Raw genomic sequence first — 13,127 nt, forward strand, 5'->3', positions numbered from 1 at the left:
CTGACCCTACTTGACCATCCCCTCAGCTGCAGTGGTCACTTTGGAAGTTGGGCTGAGTGAAGGGCTTTTCAGCTTAGAGCCAATAAGATCTGTGGCTCTGACCTGGGTATCCTTCGACTCCAGGGCAGGTCCATTTCCAGTGATCCAAGTCTTGGCAGAGCTGCCAGGGCTCTTCACAAGCTGACTTCTGCTGAAGCCCAGGCTTACCACATTGAAAGCCACTGCAGTGGACTGGCCTGTTGGGTCTCCTTGAGGGCAGATCACTGTACAGATCAGCCATTCATAGGCCTGCCACCCATTGCTTCTGATGCCTAGCTTTCTTTTCCTCCTGGTTTGTGTTAAAGCAGACCAGAGGATGCAAGTCAAGGGAGTGCCCAAGTCCCATCTCTAATCTTCGGTGGCCTGAACTACAAGTCTATAGTCACAGGCATGTTCTGTAGTAGTTTTTCTAAGGTAGACAATGCCCATGAGGAAAATTATATTCTCACTTTAAAACTTTCTTTCCCTTTGGTCTGAAAGGGAGGTTTTTTCTACTTACTGTATACTTGGCTGTTGGCGAAGTGAATCTAGCTATGAGATTATTATTTAAGTTCTTATTTTGGCTATGCTATTACAGAAAAATGTTAGCCATCTCTTTTATAAGGTTTAAAGATTAAATTGTGCGTCCTACAGATTCCTTTATAATAGAATTAGTTTCCTACCTTGAAGAGAATAGAGAAATGAAAGAACAAGTTGGGCTTAGAATAGAGAAATGAGGGAGCAAGTCCTAGATCGCTTGCTGACAATAGCAATATTACATGAATACTTAGCAAACCGTTTCAACCATTAGATAACAACTTAAGAAAACATTTACCAGAAGGTCCAATGCCTTCTATAAATTTTAAGAATCATGTATTTGAAAACACCTCTTAAATATCTAACATGGTGTAGTTTGTTTAGCCAGTAAACTTAAGCACAACCATATAAAATGTTTATAGTTTCTTTCTAACAACACGTTTAAAACATATGATATACAGATTCAGGTCACACAAATTAAAATGTATCTTTGATTGATTTTAGCAGCTTAAATTTATGGACAATCTTATCTATAAGCCATTTAAAATAAAACTTTTAATAAAATTTCCCCATGTGGACATACAATATGTACACACATATAACATAGCATAATAGACCAATATAGCAATTTTAATAATAGCTTTTAAAATCTTTAACTCTTTTTGTAGATTGCCAATTGATTTGAATTGCTTTTTGTTTTTAGTAACCTCAGTTAACCATGCTTTCTCTCAGTTGGTACTGTTAATACATTATTGGCTTCATCTGTTTACAGAGCCATCCCAAAGTACTGAATACAATAGAAGTGGCTGGAAAAAGTCCATAGGAACCTATAGGAGGACAGCTAAACACAGAGCCAACAACGCTTTAGTTTTATGAGCAGCACATCATATATAACTATGGATGACAAAATACTTTAAGTCGCCATGTTTAAAATTATAAACTCATCAACCAACAAGAGGCACTTGCTTACTTCACAGTATTTTTGAAAGCACCTGTAGGATTTTACAAGTATTTAACCCTTTAAGCCTCTGGGGCTTTCTCATTAAGATAACTATCATGTCTAGTAACACAAGATCATTAGACATTTTAATTCTCAAACATTTGTATTAATAGCATTTTCCATTATAGAAACTTAAAGTCTGGTACCACATCACATCTTGACAGTCCTTCTAAAATAATCCAAATAGACTGATTAGTTGGTGTCTCTATAAGATGAGAGACATAGGTCCTTTGATTTTTTCAGTTGGGCCCAAACTGGAAAAACCAAAGTCCAGGATTTACTAGAAATTTATAGACCAGATTGTTTGAAACTTTGATTTTTTGAATGCCTGTCAAGAATGCCAAGAAGGCTCAAAATCCAAAATATCTGGTTGAAATAAGATTCCTTAAAATCATGACATAACATAAACCAAATTTGATCATTGTTACAAGGTGATTATTCAAATCTTTGAAAATAAGCACATATTTAAATAACCCATAGCTCTTAATAAAAATTCAGCTGTTTTGAACAATTAGAATTTAACAGACATCAACAGAACATAATAGATTACTTTAACACATTGATTTAACAGAGCATCAGAGTTTACTTCTATGTCAAAGAGAAATTGAGCTTCCTGTGATCTTTTGCTGTGAGGTTTCCTTCCTTTACCTTCTTTCATATTGGTGACCATGTTTCTGTGTTTCTGTGTGTAACACATCTTTAAGCATCTTTTGCAGGGCAGGATGAGTGGCAACAAATTCTTTCAGTTTCTGTTTGCTATGAAAAGTCTTAATTTCACCTTCATTCACAAATGAGAGCTTTGCAGGATATAGTATTCTGGGCTGGCAGTTTTTCTCTCTTAGTACCTGGGCTATGTCTCGCCATTCCCTTCTAGCTTGTAGGGTTTCTGATGAGAAGTCTGCTGTGAGTCTAATTGGAGCTCCTCTAAGAGTAATCTGACGTTTCTCTCTTGCACATTTTAGGATCTTTTCTTTATGTTTCACTGTGGTGAGTTTGATTACGACGTGTCGTGGTGAGGATCTCTTTTGGTCATTTTTATTAGGGGTTCTATAAGCTTCCTGTACTAAGATGCCTCTGTCCTTCTCCAAACCTGGGAAATTTTCTGCTAGTATCTCACTGAAAAGGCCTTCTAATCCTTTCTCCCTCTCCATGCCTTCAGGAACTCCTAGAACCCGAATGTTGGATTTTTTAATAGTATCCTGTAGATTCCCGACAATATTTTTTAGATTTCTAATTTCTTCTTCTTTTCTTTGGCTTGCCTGTTTCCTTTCCTGTTCTCTGTCTTCTAAGTCTGATATTCTCTCTTCTGCTTCGCCCATTCTGTTTTTAAGGCTCTCTAATGTGTTTGTCATTTGATCTATTGAATTCTTCATTTCATTATGATTTCTCGTCACTATCACAGTTTCTTGTTCCACTAGTTGTTTCATTTCATTTTCATGCCTCCTTAATATTTCATTTTCACAAGAGAGATTTTCTATCTTGTCCATTAAAGATTTCTGTAGTTCAAGAATTTGTTTTTGAGAACTTCTTAATGTTCTTATCAATTTTTTGAGATCAGCTTCTTGCATTTCTTCAATCTCATCCTCTTCATAATCTTGAATTGGGGTGTCTTTTTCATTTGGGAGTGTCATAGTGTCTTCCTTGTTCTTGTTACCTCGGTTTTTGTGTGTGTAGTTTGGCATGTTGGAGATATTTGGTTTCTTCACTGTGGTGTTTTTTCTTGTTACACTATGGCTCTATATTAAGTGGACTGCCTGCTTTCAGTGGAGCCTTAGAGGCTTGAGATGAGTGTGGACTGAGAGCTGTGTTTGGTTCCTCAGGGTTGAGGGTGTGTCAAGGATGACACTCCCAGGTTAGGTGTGGTAAATCTCTCTCTCTTTTTTTGATTCAAAAGGGAAGTAATTCCGCACAGCTGAACGTAATTGGAGGTAGTTAGCAGGCAAATGATATACCCACAGGAGCCAGAGATCAGAATCTCTTTCCCAAGGACCACACAGGGAATCTCTGCTACCCTCAGTGTGGGCTCCAGTTCTCCTCCAGTCTCTCACTGGGTTGCCAAGTTAGATGCTAATCTCCTGTTGTTTCACCCCTCCCCCCAGAGTCAGTTTTTTCTGCTAGGCTCAGGGCTGGTGTAGACCTGAGGTCGCCCTGCTTATGACGTATGTCCAAAATGGTGCCTGCTCTGTCTTGCTCACCTTTGAGAGGTGAGCGGAGAGAGAGAAACTCGTGTCCGTATCGGTCACTTTTTTTTATTTTTTTCCTCTCTCTCTTCTAGTTAGCCTGGTGAATTTTTCCCCACGGCGTTTCAAGCCTCGTTCCCTCTAGCCTCCTCTTTCCGCTTGCCCGCTGGTGTCTCGGGCTATTGAGGTTCGGCTCACCTCGCGTTCCAGCGCTGGTGTGTTGAGTCTGCCACTGGTGTCCCGAACTTGGGCTCCCACGCTCTCCACGCAGGTACACTGTGAATCACTAGTTCCGGAAGAGTTTCCTCTGCTGTTTCATCCCCTACTCTTCCTTGACCCTGCAGTATCTCCACTTATAGTAACCTGTCTCTCTCCCGGACTAATAGTGTGCTCCCTGCCTATTCTGCCATCTTGCTGCTCTCAAATTTATAGGAATATTAAATCAAGCATTTGTGTTGTTAAGGAATTGTGTGGATTTATAAACTGATACAATTACTCTGGAACATAATATATTGAAATCTCAGAAAGTAAACATTTTTCTTCCTGTAAATAGGAAAAAATCACTATAGCAGTAATATTCCTAAAATAATACAAGTGAAGATAACATAATGTCCACCAAAAGAATGGCTAAATGAGTTCTCATAGAACACATATGTATAAGAGGTGAAATGATTGCATCACAACAATGAACATCAAAATTGTACAAATAGAAAAGTTTATATATAAAAACATTTTATAAGACAAAACATTTTAAAAGATTAAAAAATTTTAAAAATTCAGATATTTCATAAGACAAAAAACTGTATAAACAAAAAGCTGCAAGTTATAAAACAGTGGTACACATATAAATAACTTACAAAATGAAATGAGTGATATACAAACAAGCAATTTGGAACTTATGTGTATTTGAGAAAATATCAGAAAGATGGAGTGGTAGAACAATCCATAAAAGAAATGGTGAGGCCAGCGCCACGGCTCACTTGGCTAATCCTCCACCTGGGGCGCCTGCACCCCAGGTTCTAATCCCGGTCGGGGCCCGGCATTTTGTCCCGGTTGCTCCTCTTTCAGTCCAGCTCTCTGCTGTGGCCCAGGAAGGCAGTGGAGGATGGCCCAAGTGCTTGGGCCCTGCACCTGTATGGGAGACAGGAGGAAGCACCTGGCTCCTGGCTTCAGATCAGTGCAGTGCCGGCTGTAGCGGCCATTTGGGGGGTGAACCAACGAAAAAGGAAGACCTTTCTCTCTGTCTCTATCTCTCACTGTCTAACACTGCCTGTCAAAACAAACAAACAAACAAAAAAAAAAAACAAAAAAACACAAGAAATGGTGATGTTCCTTATCTAAAAATGAATAGTGAATTCACAGATTTGTAATTATTTATCACCATGCTTAGGAATTTACATTTGGATAATAAACAAAAAGTTGTATGTACCAACATTTCACAATAAAAAAAATGGGAGAGAAAAGCCAGAATATTTAAAGGTGTTAAATGAGGGGTAAAATATCTGACCCTTACCAAAGCTCATGCGTGGCATGTGCACACACACACACACACATGACAGAGAGGGGGTAGGGTGTGGAGGCTGAGAGAAGTATGTGTTATTTTGTGTGTGTCTGTAATAAAGGGTACATTCCTATCCTCTGATGTTTATACTGCCTTGCCTACTCTTCCATATTTATTCTGATCTTGGGAAGAATTGGAGACAGGTATAAGTGTGAAAGAGTGGCTACTAAGTACCAAATTATAGTTGGATAGGTATAAGAAATTCTGGGGTTCTACCACAAATTGAGAGTGAATAAATGGAACACTTATGTATAATACACTTTAGAAAGCTATAAGAAAGGACCTTGAATATTTTAACATAAAGAAAGATTTGATGAGATAGATCTGTTTACCCTGACTTGAACATTACACAATGTATACATGAATGAAAACATAACATGACACCACATAAATATGTACAACTATAATATCAGATTTAAAAAATTGAGTTTCTTCTGATATTTGTCCTTGACTTTTGAGTCTTAATTATTTTGTTTCTTAAGATGCATCTCCCTCCCTTGGGAGCTTTCTTATTTTTGTGCTATTAAAATTTAGATGGTCTGGGCAGGTGTTTGGCAGAGTGATTATGGTGCCACTTAAGATGTTGTCATCTCACACACAGTTCCTGGGTTCAAGACCTGGCTCCATTTCTGACTCCAGCTTCCTCCTAAATGTGCACCCTGAGAGGCAGCAACTGATGGCTCAAGGACTTACTTGGGTCCCTGCCACCAATGTAGGAGAACATAATAGACTTCCTGGCTCCAGGCTTCATCCCAACTCATCCCCAAATGTTGTAGGCTTTGAGGGAGTAAATAAGAAAATAGAAGAGCTTTCTCCATCTCTGCCTTTCCGTCTGTCTCTCTGTCGCAGTCTCTCTGCCAATAAAATAAATAGATCTGTTAACACTTTTTAATCCTTTATGAATTCTAGAGAGAATGAAAATTGGAGTTGACTTGTGGGTTTGAATGATAATTTCTTTGATATTGACTCTAAAATTCATTCTTCCACGTGTTTTACATGCATCATAATACATTCACTGCTAAAAAAATAACTTACTGTTTCAGGTCTATCATGTGTTTTCCTAAAAATCTGAATGCATATTTTTCATATTGATTTTTCTCTAAAAAATCTCCATGCTACACTAGTCTTTACTAAGGAACAAAACAATGGAAAACTTAGGATAAAAAATTGCATAGTAACTGTTATTCCCTATTATTAATAAACAAAAAGGTGGTTTAGATTAGATTAAAACTTTCATAAATTTGTGATAGTGTTGATACTTTTGTGCAATACACGTGTTTTATAGACTAATGAAATATTAATCACTGAATTTTAAAATGAGACTCTTGCAAAACTCCATTAATATTTTATGAAACTTTGCTGAATTTTGTGTTATAAAAATACATGCTTTAGTTTCTGTGGGTTTCATTGACAATTTCTTTTAAAATGAAAAACAAAAACAAAACCCAAAATGCTCCCAATGATAAGAGTTTTAAGTGTTAATATTAGATGTTGTTAGATTAGAGAATTTAGGGTCCAATTCTCAATATTGCTGGCAATTTTCTAAATTGTGGAAATAGATAAACCATCATTACAGGCTTTCTTAAGACTATGGATAAGACTGCTAATGTCTGAAAAAACTGACATTCTCATCAAGAATTTTATAGAATGTTCAAATTTGTTTATCTTTAGATCATAAAATAAAATGAAAGCATAGGCTGCCTTTAATATGAGTAGATTCAGTCTTTAAACCTATTTATATTAGTAAATTGTGGCTATTTCCTAATTTTTAAGTCAGTTTACACTGTTTTATAGGATATATGAAAAAATTAAACAACTTCACAAAGAAAGTATAATTATTTAATCTTACAATAAAATTTATAACATTAGTAGCTATGTCATATAATATGTGTGTGTGTTTACTAGGTTATTCGTAAAGTAGAAAAAATTGTACTTACTTATACTTTTACAGAATTATAAAAGGGGAAAAATTACAATATAAAACAAAATCACCAAAAATGTTTTTGTAAATTTTGTTAAATGACTATTTCTCTCCAGTCCACTCAGCAGAGAAATATATCAAACATATCAGGCATGTTTTTTTACTCTAAAATGTATGTGTGTACAGGCCAGTGTTGTGGTGTAAGAGGTAAAAGTCACCATCTGTGAGGCCAATATTCCATATGGACACAGGTTCATGTCCCATCTTCCCCATTTCTGATCAAGTTCCCTGCTAATGGCCTGGGAAAGGCACAAGAAGATGGCCCAAGTGCTTGGGCCTCTGCCATCCACATGGAAGACCCAGATGAAGCCCCCAGCTCCTAGCTTTGTCCTGGCTGTTGTAGCCACTTGGGGACTTAACCAGTGGATGGAAGATTTTGCTCTCTCTTTCTGTCTCTTCCTCTCTATGTGTAACTCTGACTTGTAAATAAATAAATACATCTTTAAAAAAATATATATGGGGGGGGGGTCAATGTTGTGCCCTAATGAGTGAAACTCCTGTCTATGATACCAGAATACCATATTGGCACATGTTTGTGTCCTGGTTGCTCTACATCTGACCCAGCTCCCAGCTTGTGTGCCTGGGGAAGCAGCAGAAGATGTCTCAAATGCTTAGGCATTTGTCACTCATGTGTGAGACCTGAATAAGCTCTTTGCTCCTGGCTTCAGCCTGGCCCAACCTGGCTGTTGTGACCATTAGTGTTGTGAACCAGAAGATGGAAAATTTGTCTCTGTCTCTCTCTATAATTCTTCCTTTCAAATAAAATAAATACATCATTAAAAAATAAAAATAAAGGGGCCAGTACTGTGGCACAACAGATAAAGCTACCTCCTGTAGCGCCTGTGTCCCATAGTGGAGCCAGTTCAAGTCCCGGCTGCTCCGCTTCAAATCCAGTACCCTGCTAGTGTGCCTGAGAAAGCAGCGCAGGATGGTCCAAGTCCTTGGGCGCCTTCACCCATGTGGAAGACCCAGAGAAGCTCTGGCTCCAGCCTGGCCTAGCTCCTGCCATTGTGGTCATTTGGATTTGGGAGTGAACCATCAAATGGAAGATCTCTCTTTCTCTCATAAAACTTGTTAAAATTTTAAAAAATATATGTATGTAAATATCTTTTAAAATATTTGTGGGTATTTATATATGCATGTATGCAGACACATGTACATGTGTATATATATATAAACATATATGTAGATATGTGGGTAGACAAATATATAGGAATGAAAATTGGATGAAAGAAGAAAGAAAGAAATTGAAAAAGGAAGGAAGGAAGGAGGGAAGGAAGGAATGAAGGAAGAAAGAAAAAGAGTAAAGATTCATTCACCATTAACATGATCTAAAGCAGGCATTTCTGAGATTAAATACTGTACTCTTAACACATGAAAATCCCTACGCTGAGTTAAGTTCAGTTACATATTTTTTAGTCCCTGGAAGAACTCTGTAAAGACTGGTATAGGTCTTAATTAATACATCTTCCCATAAGCTTACACTGAGGCAAATTTAGGAAATAAAATGTAAAACTGTAAGATTGATTGCGGGTCCTCAGAAAGTTAATGGAAATTCTGTACTATGAAAAAACATGCATGAATATAAAAAATTGCATCAGAATAATTTACCATGGGCAAGCACTTGTCACAGCAGTTAAGACTCCCCTTGGGATGCCCATTCCTATATTGGAGTGCCTGGGTGCAAGTCCCAGCTCTGCTCTCCATTCCAGCCTCCTGCCAGTGTCTACCTGGGAGGCTGCAGGTGTCGACCTAAGTGGTTGGATCCTGCTACCCAGGTGAGATACCCAAACTGAGTCCCCAGCTCCTGATTTCAGCCTAGACTTTTCAATCCCTGCCATGGTTCCATTGCTCCCACACTAATATTCACATTGGAACACAACTTACAGGCAGTTCAGGATTAAGTACAACACTCCTTGGTCCTTGCTTTTCTTTCTTTCTTTCTTTTTTTTTTTACAGTCAGAATTAGACAGTGAAAGAGAGACAGAGGCAGAGAGTTATAGACAGTGAGAGAGACAGAGAGAAAGGTCTTCCTTCTGTTGGTGCACTCCCTAATGGCCGCTACGGCCGGCACTGCACAGATCCGAAGCGAGGAGCCTGGTGCTTCCTCTGGATCTCCCATGCAGGTGCAGGGACCTAAGCACATAGGTCATCCTCTGCTGCCCTCCTGGGACACAGCAGAGAGCTGGACTGGAAGAGGAACAACCGGGACTAGTACCTGGCTCCCCAACCAGGACTAGAATCCGGGGTGCCGGTGCCACAGGTGGAGGATTAGCCAAGTGAGCCACAGCACAGGCTGGTCCTTGCTTTTCGATGCTTCCCCCACTGCAGCCTACATTTTTTAGTGATGTTCCTTCTGAACAGAATGTCTTGTCCATTTTATTTCTGTTATTCCTCTCTCAGCATTTAGCTTAAACATTATTTCTACAAAATATCTCTCTGATCCTCCTGAGGCAAGAGTGGGCCTACTTCTGTTCTGCTACCCAAACGCCAAATTTACAACACTAACCCAATGACCACCATGCTTTGTCTATTTTTATACTAGCCAAACTTCAATAAATATTTGTTAAATATGTATTTATTTTTATAAGTGCAAAGTCCCTATCAGTGAAAGTCCTATTCCTTTCTGTATGACCAAACTTATTATAGAATTGAAATATAGTAGGCATTCAATTGTACATCTATGGAAAGTAAGATAATAAATAAAATATGAAATATTCACACTGGAAAATTAGCAGTTAATTAGTTAATCAAAGTTTTATATTATAAAGAGAAATTTACTTTTATGCAGTTATTTAGTTTACAGGAAAGCACTTGAAATATTTGTGGAAATGAGTATTAACTTTAATTCCATTTTTCATGAATTTTTGAAATATCTTCATTCAATTATAAGTCATACATTTCTAAAAAAGCTACAGACAGTAACAAACATCAACATTTTCTGAACTGTTTGTTGAAATGTAGATCCCTGGGTCTACAAACTGAAGAAATCAAAATTTCTCATTGCAACTCTGAAGTCTACAGTATAATTCCCAACTTGATTTTTATGTGTAAGAGAATAAATCCTTATGAACCATTATAAGAAGTGTAGAGAATGTTTTGTTTTCTATTGATTTTAGAACATGCTGTCAGTTTAGGTTAAATAATACGCTGATGTGAGAGACAAACGCTCATTTTTGTTTTCACGAAGAGCCAAGTTCAATTATAATTTCAGCAGTCTGAGTTGCTTGATAGTTTCAGCATTAAAAATATTCAAATGGTGTTATGCTAAATGAAAAAAATCCAGGAACAGAAAGGCCAATACAGCATGTTCTCACTTACTTGTCAAAGCTAAAAGATCAATCTCGTAACAAAAGAGAGTGGTACAATGATCATTAGAGGCTGCTAAGGGAGCAGTGGGGAGAAGTTAGATAATAAATATTAAAATACAAGTAGATAGAAATTAGTCCTGGTGTTCTATAGTGAAAAAGGGTCACTATAGGGTACAACAATTTATAATATATTTAAAAATAGGTAGGAAAAGAAAGAGCATGATCAGCCCTAGACATTACAGTCACTTGGGCAGTCAACCAGCAAATGGAAGATCTCTCTCTCTCTTTCTCTCTCTCTCACTCTCTCTCTCTCTGTTTTTCTACTTCTCTATCTGCAACTCTGACTTTCAAAATAATAAATAAATCTAAAAAAAAAAAGAAATACACACACACACACACGCACATATTGCTAAATATGCTAGCCAAGTTTAATGAAGAGAGAACACCTGACAGATCAGGTGGGCATCTCAGTAAAAAACTGAGAGCACGTTCTGAAACCAAATGCCTATAATGTAAAACAGAAGCCAGCCTCTTGTTTGTCTCCCTTAGCCCTAAGTGTCTCTGCCTGTCCTTTAGCAAAAGAAATTCATTGAGGGAGTGATGCGCCAGGCTTGACAAGGCTCTAATCACTGGACTCAAGAAGTCATTTGCTTCCCCAATAGATAAAACTTGTGGACTGATATTCCATAGGTGTTTGTTTAGGGAAATCCTGAATCGAAGCAGAGAAATTCTGGGTAACTACCAATTGACTGTAACCCCATAATGCTCATCATGAATTCCCTAAGGAGCATGGTATCACTGACCAATCAAAAAAAAAAGCCACGAGCATCACTAGCCAACCAGGAACTTGGACTCAAGTTGAGTATGCACTTCTCAGGCCCAAATTCAATCTAAAAAACTTTCGCCCCTTAACCTTAGGGAAGCCAAGGAACTGAAAAATAGTTACCTGGTTTCTTGCTCTGCACTTTGCAATATTTATTTTCTTCCATCACCTGATTGTCAGTAATTGACTTTCTGTGCTTCGGGAAAACAGACCTGGTTTGGGGGCTCTATAGCAGTACCTCCAATTAGTTTGGGGTGTTAGTTGGCAACAAGTCTGTGTTCAGGCTAGAGTTTTTGTAGAAATTGTATATGGGCTTTTGGTTTCTACTTCCCTTTGCCCCACTGCCCAGGATATGTCTGGGTGGAGTGCTTCTTGGGCAAGGAATTCCTGCCCAGATATTCCTGGTATTTCTCCCAGAACTTCATAGTGAACCTATCTATTAGACCCTTCGGTGTAGGATGGGACCGATTCCCCTGTGCTGTCCCTAGGAAAGAATTGGGCTTTCCCTAACAACGTTATTGAACAAGGGCAAGCATTTTGCTGTATAAATGCTGGTCTACTTTCAGCACTTCCTTCTACATTTCTTTCCTCATTTAGCAACATCAACATTTTCATTTTCTTTAGAACCACTTATACACATAGGGTAATGTCTACTTAGCAACATCATTCTCTCAGGAGAAGTAACCTTTAATGTAACGGGGTGGCATGGGAGAAAGCGTCCCTTCTGTGTTTTCTTTGAGCTGGCATGTAGGCAAAGAACTGGTTATGGGTATTCTTCACTTGTTATCTGTCCTATGCTGTTCAGAGGTGGCCTGGGAAAGGTGGTTTTGTGTCATCCAAGATAGGCTGGAATCCTTGCCCCAGCCCATCTGAAGCTGGGCTGCTTGTATTCTATTAGAGACAAAACAAACAAGCGCATTAAATGCACATGGTGTAAAGAGAAGGAGTAATAGGAAGGGAGTTATACTGTCAAGGAGACACAACAGCTAGAATTTCCATGACCCAATGCTGGGTCACAAATTCTGACAGTGTTCTGCCTGGTCCTGGAGTTGTCTGACCTCACCCGGAATATTGACTATGATCTTGTATCTTTGTAATTTGCTTCAAAAACAGACTTTTTATGCAGCATAGCACAGACACCTCTTTGGGCAGCAGTTAGCACGTCTGACTGCCTGACTGTTTTGAAGAACTGGGTTTAGCAGCCCTAAACTAAGAGCCCTACTTTTTGAGATAGAAATTATAATTATCTTAATTTAATAATTGTATGTATCATACATTTACAAGTTGTCATTGTATACCCCCCCCCTTTTTTTTTAACTGACAGAGAAGCAGGGGCAGAGTTCACTCCCCAGTTGGCCGCAACAGCCGGAGCTATGCTGATCCAAAGCCAGGAGGCAGGAGCTTCCTCGGGGTCTCCCACATAGGTACTCAAGCCCAAGGACTTGGGCCATCTTCTATTGCTTTCTCAGGACATAACAGAGAGCCAGATCAGAAGTGGAGCAGCTGGGACTCGAACCGGTGCCCATGTCAGATGTCAGAGCTGCAGGCAGCAGCCTTACTTGATATGCCACAGTGCCGGCCCCATTGTATACCCCTTTAATAAATATAAATATTATGAGTCACTTAATAGAAATTAATTTTTTAAAAAAATTCAACAAACTGAAACTTCCTAATTATATCTCTAGTAGCAGAATTTATTAGGAAAAAAGCAAAGAT

This window comes from Lepus europaeus, chromosome 6, assembly GCF_033115175.1.
Source record: "Lepus europaeus isolate LE1 chromosome 6, mLepTim1.pri, whole genome shotgun sequence".
Taxonomy (NCBI): Eukaryota; Metazoa; Chordata; class Mammalia; order Lagomorpha; family Leporidae; genus Lepus; species Lepus europaeus.